Raw genomic sequence first — 10,367 nt, 5'->3', positions numbered from 1 at the left:
TCTTATGTTTACCAGGTGAAATTGATTAACACTGTATTTTCACAAACTTTCTTTAGAAACCAAGTGAGCTCAGTTAACACTAGTTCCATCCAACTTGTCCTTCATTGACAGAGTGAGCTCGATTAACATTCATCTTCTTCGAACTTCCCTTTGAAGCCCGAGTGAACTTGATAGTCACTAACTTTTGAACTTAGCAAACTCTATAATGCTCATCAGACACAGGAAACTGTCTTCATCACCCGAATGAGCTCAGCATACACTATCTAGCAAAGACAACGTTTTGTGTAATATCAAAGACAATACACAATTAACCAATTATTTTCAACAATCTCCCTCTTTGGCATTGATGGCAACACAACATGTCATAATATAATGAATTTTTTAGAGAAAAATAAATTAAAGAAAATATCCTTAGTTTCATTCTGATTCACATCCTTGAGAATTCCCTTTATCAGTGTGAACTCTCTCTGCCTTCAGTTTCTACCTTTGTTAGCAAACTCTATTTTCAATATCTTCTTCTAATAGCAAACTCTGTCTCTTTTATATCAGACCAAGTTCTTCTTCTTAGACATCTCTTTTCCTCTTTGACATTTTCAAGCAAAATTTATGTGAAATGACAGACACACAAACTTCTCCCTCTTTGACATCTCATGTGAAAGACAATATTCTATAAATATAAATGTACCTTATGTACCAATTCGTATGCAATCTGCCCTTTTCAATATTGCATTAACTGATTGATCTTCAACATGCTCTGGTTGATGCATCACTAAATTTCATTTAGTGAGCTTCAGATAGGGGAATGACCCCTAACTTAGCTCGTAGATACAAAAATGCATCCTTAGGTAATGGCTTAGTGAATATGTCTGTAATCTGTTCTTTAGTATTCACATATTCTAATCTCGCCTCTTTATCTTGCACCAATTCTCTCATAAAATGATACTTTGTAGCAATGTGTTTGGTCTTGGTATGCATTACAAGATTCTTTGATATATTAATTGCACTGTTGTTATCACAGAAGATAACCACCAGATCCTTAATCTCTACCTTCATACTCACCAACAGTTGCTTGAACCAAACAATATTGGAGCAATCAACTGTTGCTACCACATACTCTGGTTCAACTATAGATTGAGAAATACAATTGTTCTTCTCATTTTTCCAAGGCACTAATCTTTTACCAAGAAAGAATGCTCCACCACGGGTGTTTTTCCTATCATCAACACTTCCTGCCCAATCAGCATTTCTGAATACTTTCAAATCTAAATTGCCTCCTTTTTTGTACCATAATCAATAGTCTTCAATACCTCATGATTCTCTTGATTGTCATCATATGGTTTTCATTAGGATTTGCTAAGAATCTTGCCACCATTCCAACTGCTAATGCAATATCAGGCCTTATATGCACTACATATTGTTGTCTTCCAATCATTGATTTCTATGTGGTTTGATCTACCTCCTTGGAATCATCATTTTTGGAAAGTTTATGTCCAGTAGGCATAGGTGTTCCAACTAGTCTTGAATCCTTCATTCCAAACTTCTTTAGTATCTCCTTGATATATTTGAATTGAGCAATGTAGATACCATCTTTCTTCTATTGAATCTATACTCCAACAAAGAATTTTATCTCTCCAAACATGGACATCTCAAATTCTTTACTCATCTCTTCTGAAAAGCTTTACATAAGTCATAATTTCTAGTAAATAATGTGTCATCCACCAAGATTTCTACCAACACAATCTTCTTGTCTGGTCCTTCTTGAATATATAGACTATTATTATCATTTGTTGTTTGAAAACCAATCTTTATCAAGTAGTCATGAAGTCTTTCATACCAAGCTTTAGGAGCTTTCTTGAAACCATAAAATGCTTTGTGCAATTTACAAATCATATATTTTTTGCTAGGATCCACAAAACTTTCAAGTTTTTCTATGAAACTTCCTCTTCAAGAATGTAGATTTTATATCCATTTGATAAACTTTAAATCTTCTATGTGCAACATAAGCAATTAAAGTTCTAACACCTTTTAATCTTGCAACAAGAGTAAAAGTTTCACCATAAACAATGCATTCTTTTTTAGAACAACCTTTGCATACTAACCTTGCTTTGTTTCTAGAAACTTCTCCATCTTCATTCAGCTTATTTCTGAAAACTCACTTTGTGCCAATTACATTTTTTATCCTTGGGTCTAGGAACAAGAGTCCAAATCTTATTCCTCTTTGTCTGTTATATCTCTTCATTCATAGCTTCAATCCAACTTTCATTATCTAAGGCATCTTTCACTAATCTAGGTTCAAATTCAGCAAGCAAACATATACCTTTCAATTTGTTTCTTGTCATTGTTCCATCTGACTTATCTCCAATGATTTGATTAGGTGCATGGTGTCTTCTGCCATATCTTGCTAACACAGGTACTTTAGATTTAGAACTTGTTCCATTAGTCTCTCCATGATCTTCTATATCAAGCTTGAGTCCTGCTATCTATGACTTGGGTCCTTTAGACTCAATTTGTTCTAGTTGCAACTCGGTAGCCTCTGATTATGACTCGAGTCCTTCAAATTGTGACTCAAGTTGCACTGGTTGTAACTCGGTAGCCTTTGGAGACTTTGGGGACTCGGGAGGTGAAGTCTCATGACTTCCAATTAGATTTCACAATGTATCAAGTTCATAGTAAATAAACCTTTTGTAATCCTTAGGTTCCTTGCTGCTCTCTCCTTCTCTCTTCTCTCCAAATTCATCAATTCTCACATGTGAACTTTCTATAATCTTATGAGTTGATAAGTTCAAACATTTATATGCTATACTTGTGTAGGAGTATCCTAGGAATATATCTTCATCACCTTTGACATCAAATATATCTTTTATATATTCCTTTAAGATATAGCATTTGCTACCAAATACTTTCAAGTAACTTACATTAGATCTATAGCCATACCATAGTTCATAAGAAGTTTGATTTGAATCTTTCTTCAGTTGTACTCTGTTCAAGGTATACACTACAATACTAATTGCTTCCTTCCAGAATTCGATTGCAACATTATTTTATATCATCAAAGTTCTTGCACAATCCATGATGGATCTATTCCTTCTCTCAGTTATATCATTTTGTTGTGGTGTACCAGGGGCTGATACTTGTCTTTTAATTCCTCTTTCTATGAAGGATTCATCAAATTCATTGGAAATGAATTCACTGCCTTTGTCTAACCTTAAACATTTTAGCTTCTTTCCAGTTTCTTTCTCTACTCTTGCTAAATACCACTTAAACTTTTGAAATGCTTCATAATTGTCTTTCAAATACATTGCATTCATCATTCTAGAATAATCATCAACAAAAAGAATAAAATATTTATCTCCATTGTAGCTCTCAATTCCAATAGGTCCAAATAAGTTTGTATGAACCAACTCCAAGACTTCTTTAGAATGATAGTCCTTGCTTTTGAAACATGTCTTGCCCATCTTACTAATTTGACATTTTTTGCGTATGCTCATATCAGGTTTCCTCAAACTAGGAATACCTCTTACTCTTTTGTTTTTCCTTGTCTTGATCAGATTATCAAAGTTCACATGACATAATATTTTATGCCATAACCAACTTTCTTCTACTTGAGCAATGAAACATGAGCTTTCATTGAGATCTAGGTAGAATATATTACCTTTCATCTGGTTACCAAACCTAGCCAAATTTTCATTTCCATCCAACAGATTGGCATTCCCATTTATGAATTCTAACTTGAATCTAATGTTATTCAATTGTGTAAGCATTGTCACATCTAAATTCATTGCTTAGTGAGATGCACCCTTTTCCCTTTATGCAATATGATTCATTGTTTCCAAATCTCACACTTCCACCGTCATAATGTTCCATACATTCAAAGTTTTTTTGCCACCAGTCATATGATGTGAGCAACCACTATCAATAATCCATGTATCACTTTTGCTAACATGAGAGATAAGTGTCATTTTATCTCTTTAATCATTAGATTCATCCTTTACAATGATATACACCATTTCATCATCTTCACTACTATCTGAATCTTTAGCCATACAACAAGATTTCTTACCTTTGTCCTTGTAGTCCTTGAAGTTCTTGAAATCCTTCCTGCCTTTGTATTTGCTATGCTTGTTTTCATCTTTGTCTTTTATGTTTGGACACTTTGCAACAATGTGACAAACTAATTCACAGGAGAAACAGATTAAAGGGATTTTACCTTTATACTTTCCTTTGCCTTTGAGATGCCTTCTTACACATAATGCTTCAATGGCTTCAAGATCACTGTCAGAACTATCTTCCTCTTCACTTTCATATTGCTTACTTTTAGACTTTTTAGCTTTCTTCTTGAGTGATACCTTGGCTTGAAATGTAGGCTCAAGATTGCTAGAACTAGGATTATAATTATCATAGTTATCTAGTTTAAATGCAGTTAATCTCCCAACTGGAGCATCCAAGTTTATTTTGTTATTTGGATCACATCTCATCTCTTGAATAATAGACACTCTGGTTGCATACATAGGAAGAAAGGTTCTGAATACCTTGCTTACCACTGTTACATCTTCAATTGTTCCTCCAAAGGCTTTGATAGCACTGACACTAGCCTTGATTCTTTCAACATATTTTACTATGTTTTCATCTTCTCTCATCTTTATCTATTCAAACTGACCTCTCAAGCTTTATGCCTTGACTCTTTACATATTATCATCACCTCCATAGTTTGTTTTGATCCACATGTCATGAGTAGTAGCACATCCTTTGACTTCATCAAATTCAACATAATTAAGAGCTGTTGTTATGTCAATCATCATGATATTATGATTTATATTTTCAGTAATCTCTTCCACAGTCATTGTACTAGTAGGAGCTTTGTAAGAAGTGTTTAAATATTTTAAACTTCAATCACTGATGGTTGTCATATGCAACTTTATAAGTTCCTACCATGCTTCAAAGTCATCTATGTTTAGCTTGGGAATCTCTCTTATGTAAGAGATCCTAGTCTTTAGCTTAGGTCCTTCAAACCTTCTCTATAAGCACCAAGAAGCTCTAATACAAATTGTTGGAAATATAAGAGGAGTAACTGAGAGGGGAGGGGTGAATCAATTACCACAAAAATAAATCCCAAATCCCTTAGATTTTAGAATAAAATATAAACTTCACTAAAAATACTGATACTTGGTAAACACACAGTCACTCGATTTACACTAGCAAGTGTTGTAACTCGACAAACACTGAAATAACTCAGCAACTGCTTAATGTGAAAATCTTAAGATATTATCTATGATTAATCTTACTTAACTTAGTTGCATATACATAAAAGAAATAGCATGAATACAAGTGACACCAATATTTAATGTGGAAACCCAATTTGGGAAAAAACTATCAATTGCAATTACTTACTGATTTTTACTCTTCTGAATTGAGCCCTATTAGAAGCCAACCCTATTAAAGGTTACAAAATACACTGTTAGGTGTGACCCTATTAGAGAATTTAATCACCCTATTAGGAGTGACCTTGTTAGAGATCTTTAAATACTTCAATCTACAAATGCCACCTTGTTAGAGGATTTACAAATAGTTGTTAAGCCAACTCTGTTAAGAGATTTAGATCAGTACTACAATTATTAGAGAGTAACAATGAGATGACTTGATCTCTGATGCAATTGAATTGTGTATTACAAATCTCAATTCTGGCTTGTATTCTTGATCCTTTCTAATCGAATGTATCTTTGAAACTCGACAAGGATATTTTGCTTATCCTTATAATTCGCTTCCTCTAAGAATCTTCTAATCTTCTATTCACTTCCACATATTCAATCCTCAACTTGACCTTATTCTTATACCTTACACATTGTCAAGTCGGCTTGAATACATCTTGGAATAATTAATATTCATTACCTTAGTCAGCTAGAACCAAACAAACACATCTATTGAATTCAAAATGCCAAAACAAGAAAATCCTTCATTTGTTAACCCTACTCGGTAGACTCTAACTCATAAATTATTTTCCTATGTTAACCAAGTGAACTCAGTTAACATTGCATTTTCACAAACTTTCTCTAGTGACTGAGTGAGCTCAGTTAACATTGGTTCCATCCAACTTTTCCTTCATTGATTGAGTGAGTTTGATTAACACTCATCTTCTTTGAACTTCCCTTTGACGGCAAGGTGAACTCGGTAGTCACTGACTTCTAAACTTGGCAAACTTTGGAATGCTCAACGGACATAGGAAACTATCTTCATCACTCAAGTGAGCTTGCCATACACTGTCTGGCAAAGATATGACATTTTGTGTAACATCAAAGACAATACACAATTAACCAATTGTTTTCAACAAATATACCTTCAAGTACACATATTCCAAACACAACTAAAATAAAATATTCCTATCAAAAGGATAAGGAGGCTCCATTGCCAACAAGCTCACTATGTGTTTTCAATAGGGAGAAAGGGAAAGGTAGGGAGAGATAGAGGGAAGGAGTGATTATCCTCGAATATGGTATTCATTAAGTAGGGAAGAAAGATTGATTAACATATGAGGAAGTTACATAATTAAATGGTACTCAATGATATTCAAAAGGTTAATAAATCCCATTGTATATTATCATGTTTTTCTATCTTTTTATTTCTTAAAGAGACCCTTCAAAAAACAATCCCAACTTCACTCTCACACGGTTGGGAGTTGGAAATATATTTTCAAGTTTATCTTTCTTATTGTGCTTATTATGCCTTAATTGTCAAAAGTTTTATTTTAACTAGTTGTATATGTATAGTGGAAGTGATAATTTATTTTTTAATTATATATGTATCAAGGATGAATAAAATATAGTATGATTGTTCCTTATGTGACCTTTAAATATTTATGTTTATTAGCCCATACACTTGTGACACTTTAACCAAATGATAACTTCTAATTTAGATATACACTCACCTACAATATAATAATGTAACGTATAAAGATAGAATTAGATAATATAAAATAGATTTTCAACAATCATCTGTTGGAGGGTCTCTAATGGTCATCCATTGGAGAATCTCATGTTGATCTTATGGTCAAATCATTTGTCTATTAGTGACTTAACACTTAGTTGGTTTCATTGCTACTGAGTTCTATAATGTCTACCTAGCTTTAGAAGCAATATACAGTATAACCCGAGTGTAGTAGAGTCTATGGAGCTTTCCAATGTAAGTGATGAATAGCTTAGTGTTAACTAAGCTCTATAGTGTTAACCAAGTATATCAGTGTCTACCGAGCTCACAACATTAATAAAGTGAATTCGGTGTTGATCAAACCATGCAAAGTCAACCAAGTAATTCAACATCTACTGAGTTTCTTAGTGTTCACCAAGTCATACAGTGTTGACTGAGTTCCTAATACTCAAAGTGATTAGTATGGGTCTTTTTTCAATGTCAGCCTAGTACTAGAGTCTGCTGAGTGTTGATAGTGTTTGTCGAGTGTCAGAACATGACCTAGTGGTCTTTGAAACTTGAGTTATAGTAGTGGGCCAAATTAGTGAATTATGATGAATTTGGTATTTTAGCCAAGTTTAGAAAGTAATTTATTATATTGGTATATATATAAAATACATCTTTTCATATCCAATGTAATCAATTGATAGGAAGAAGCAGATGAGTGCGAATTAAAGAAGGCTACAAGCAGTATAACGAATAGCAGAGACTTGTCTATCACAACTAGGTGATCATTGTTTTTCAAAGGAATCTCATTCAACAAACTGAGTTGCAAATCAGAGATCAACCACTAATCCATCCTAATAGGTGCATCAATCAAATCCTTTAACAAGGTGGACTTAATAGTCTCATTCTAAATCTCCTAACAGAGTGCATACTTCATTGTATGTTGTAAATCCTTTCACAAGGTGGACCTAATAGCCGTTATTGCTCCTAATAGGGTAGATCATCATAAGTGATCAATTGTAACCTTTAATAAACTACCTTTATACTAAAGTAATAAAGCTTGTGGGTATCATCCCAACCCTAGTTTTACTCTCTATTTGGAAGGTTTTTGGGACCAAATATTGTGTCAAAGTCATGAATGCTTTATTTCTTCTAGGCTTGCATACATGCAATTAGATCATATTACATGGGAAATGTTTAATTGGTGAATTAAAGTATAAGTTTTATTGGTTCCTAATTCACCCCTCCTTCTCAGTCACCTATTCTATACTACATTTCCAACACCTTCATGGTTGAATGCAAATATTATTTGTCGATCTGTTGTGATTGGAAATACTTGATGTAACAATGAGGATCTTCAAAGTTAGAGTAGAGAAGGTGTAAGATTCCAGGAGGGACCCTTTGGGAATGGGTAGTGTTTAAGGTGATGATTGTTCAATAGGAGGAATCAACTAAGTTTTCAAACAAATCTTAGACAATAGCAAAGTCAAATGCATAACCGCTTTATGGTTAATGTATAGTCTGCATTTAGAGATGGAAGGAGTTGGGAGAAACAAAATTATTATGTCTCTACAAAAGGTTGTTTATTTCATGTTAGGAGGAATTTTAGCTCTCAACAGATTGCATAGATGTTTTTGAGGCTCAAAACTCAGCCGAAAGTTGTGGTTCCCCCTCAAAAGGTAAGTGATAATAAAATGCATACAAGGGATTCATCTCTTTTAATCAACAATAAAAAGTTGATGCAATATCTTTCCCACTAGGAGGATAGAGCTTTTTTAATGAAGTGGATGGACCCCTGGTTATCCATAAACTTAGTAAACAACTAACATGCTAAGCATGGGGAAAATGATTTTTTTTTCAAACAATGACAAATAATTTTCGTCTTGTAACATGTACCTATAAATAAGATAAATAATGGATCTTAAATGGGGGTCCTTAATTGATTTACAATAAAGGGATCTATGTTAGGGAGTGGTTGTCAATTTTTGACCCACTCTAAACAAGATAAAGAATGGATCCTTGATGGGGGTCCTTAATTGTTTTACAATAAATGTCTACCCTTTAAATATAGGGATGAGGAAACCTTAAAGCTCATTGATGATAGCATGGGCTCTTTTGTTTCAATGGAGAGTATGTAGACACATTGGATTTCTCTATCAACCCTTGCATCTTGGTTAAGGTGCAAGAATATTTTTAGCTTCCTAATTACATAATGTTGTGGTCAAAGAAAGGTGAGTGGAAAAATACTCTGATAGTGGAGAAGGGTGGTAGTGACAACTCCTCTCTGGATACTTCTATAGAGAATGAGAAATGAAAGTGCTTGGAAGCTAATAAGTTGTTAGATACGATTTCTCAGCATGCATATATTTTCAAAAGAAGTCCCTCTTATCCAAGGAAGTGATGTTGCAAAGGTTTCTTGTGGACAGTGATAATGGGATTCAATCTTGGGATGAGGAACTAATGGCTTTAATGAAATGTTCATTTGCACATCAAAGAATAAGGGGAGTTGTAAGTGATAAATCTAAGATGTTGGTTCAATTGGTGGAGGATACACCTTCTTCCTTGTATGTTGGAAGGATAAATGATCACTTATCAAAATATGCCCAAGATACAAATGTAGGAGATAAGGGTCCAAAACTCATATTAGGAATGCACAATTTGGAGGATACTCTTTAGTCACAAATTGGTAATAGGATTAATCTTTTTAGACATGAGAGATTGATTATGAATAACTTCTAGATGGAAGTTGAGCATGTTTATATTGATTACTCTTCTAATGGAGATGATAGAAGTCAAACCTTCTACTAAGTTTGAGGTTGTTGTCCAAGGGTTTTCAAGTATGAATCCTTTGTTTGTGGACACCCTTGATAAGGAAGGAGGGTTGGTTTTCAAAGATATTGAAATCTCACCCATTAGAAATTTGGAGGATTCCTTTAACAATGTTAGAAATTATGGGAAAATTGTTGTCAGGATAGAATGTGAATCTAATCCATAGGATAAAGATGGAGAAAATGATGACCTCAATTTGTATGATCAATGAGATAGTTTAGAGACTATAGATATTGGACGAACTCCTCTATTATCCAAACCTAACATTGGAGAGGTGTGGAGCTAAGGCACAAGAATGAAGTTGGAAATAGTTATAATGTTGTTAACCAAACTAAATTATTAAGATCCAACAATAATGAAGGTCCTTTCATATAATATCAAGGGTTGCAATTCCCCTAACAATATTTTTATGATCAAAAGATGTTTTGATCAAGCAAAACCAAATTTTGTTCTTCTACAATAAACCAAAATTAAGTATGAGGATGTGTCATAGTTTAGGAGATATTTTTCAAAATAGGGTGGATTTTTGTTGTAGAAGATGCTTCAAGGGGACTTAGCATTCTTTAGAATGGGGCTACTATATGTGAAGGTGTGGGTGGTTAATCAAGATTGTAATTGGAATTTTTTTGAGATGT

This window comes from Cupressus sempervirens, chromosome 1 (genome assembly GCF_028749045.1).
Source record: "Cupressus sempervirens isolate cs-2001-9-10 chromosome 1, ASM2874904v1, whole genome shotgun sequence".
In the NCBI taxonomy this organism is placed as follows: Eukaryota; Viridiplantae; Streptophyta; class Pinopsida; order Cupressales; family Cupressaceae; genus Cupressus; species Cupressus sempervirens.
The sequence above is the reverse complement of the archived record's forward strand: the minus strand, read 5'-3'. Positions refer to the sequence as shown.